The following is a 1,503-nucleotide window of genomic DNA, read 5'->3' on the forward strand; positions in this document are numbered from 1 at the left end:
GATGTAAAACTTAAAGGAAGTGTATTATTTTTGGTAAGAATTGATTAGTATCTAATCTAAACTAAACTAAACTAAAGAAAGCATTGGTAATATTAAAGGTCGAGAATAACCGCATAAGCATTTCCAAGCATTACTATTGACATTGTGTGTGTGTGTATGCATGTGTGTTTAAAGGCACAGTGTGCTACTTGCCAACCATTCAAGTTGGCGAGTTGAACCCTGTAGGGACATATAAAAAAGAAGGACTCGCCATTGCCTCCTGGTGGGGTTTACACTGGGTCATTCCATCTTCCTCATGTTAGCTATCCTTGTGCCTAGCAGTCATCGCTACGAAACAATCACTCCCACTTAGACAGCATTGGATAAAATCACTGATTTTTGAAAAGGAAATCATTCTGGTAATGTTTATGGGGAAAAAATAATACTTTTCTGCATCTGAAGTTTCTTCCTTTAGTTCCATTTCACTGAAGGAGTCCAAGAGGAAACACAAAAACTAGTCAAGATTATGTAACCCAACAAGAGTTATTTCAAAGCTGTAATGTTTTGGCATTGCGCAGGGGAGCAGGGATCTAAAATAATAAGGTTAAGAGCCTGGAGAGATAATCAGGGTTACCATCTTAGTAAATATTATCTTATGGACTCCTTGAGTTGAGCAAGTACTGAAAGAATCATAAGTATCTAAATTTTTTTCTCTATGAATTTTCATCTTATAAAAAGAAACAAATCAAAAAATGTGATCAAAATCAGTGGCTAGTATTATGATACTTAAAATGAACAAACACAATTTTGCGTAAGCTCATATGGGCTGGTAACGTCAAAACCCTGTGTCCAAGTGCAAAACGATACTACCGTAGATTCTACCATTTTGACTGGATTGAGGAGTAATTGCTCTGAAAAGTCTCACTGTAGTTTTTTTGGTTTTTATTTTTCAATGTATTTTTAAAGTTCAAATGATTTTGATTGCTCTTGGAAACTAGTGCATTTTGATAGATCACTTAGACTTCAGGGGATGAACCAGAAGTTGTTAGAAACCCCGAGGACCTGCTAAAGACAGCAGGGTACTCCAGTGCCTACAAACTAGGTTTTGTATTTGGCAGGGCTTCCAAGATTTCATACTGTCAGAGAGCCTTTTATCATGCTTTTATTGCTGCAGAAACTGCTATTATCAGCTTCCATATTTCTTTTATGATTCATTCACTTGGTGTAGGGGGCTGTAGAACTCATTTCTTTCTGATATAGACCATGCAGTCCTCCCTAAATGGTGCTCCATTTGTTTTCTTTATGTTCATTGAAATATAAAGAATGTGTTTTATGGCTCTATTAAATGTCAGGTCACTATGCTTTAACACACTTAATACACACTCAAAGTACTAATTCTTAAAACTTATCAGGAATATTTCCAATTTGTAAGCTTATTTGCAATGTAAATGAAGATAATTCCTTAAACCCAACTAATAGAAAGAATAAAATTAAAACAGCCCCTTTTAGAGAAAACACCATAAA

This window comes from Hipposideros armiger, unplaced genomic scaffold (genome assembly GCF_001890085.2).
Source record: "Hipposideros armiger isolate ML-2016 unplaced genomic scaffold, ASM189008v1 scaffold_559, whole genome shotgun sequence".
Taxonomy (NCBI): domain Eukaryota; kingdom Metazoa; phylum Chordata; class Mammalia; order Chiroptera; family Hipposideridae; genus Hipposideros; species Hipposideros armiger.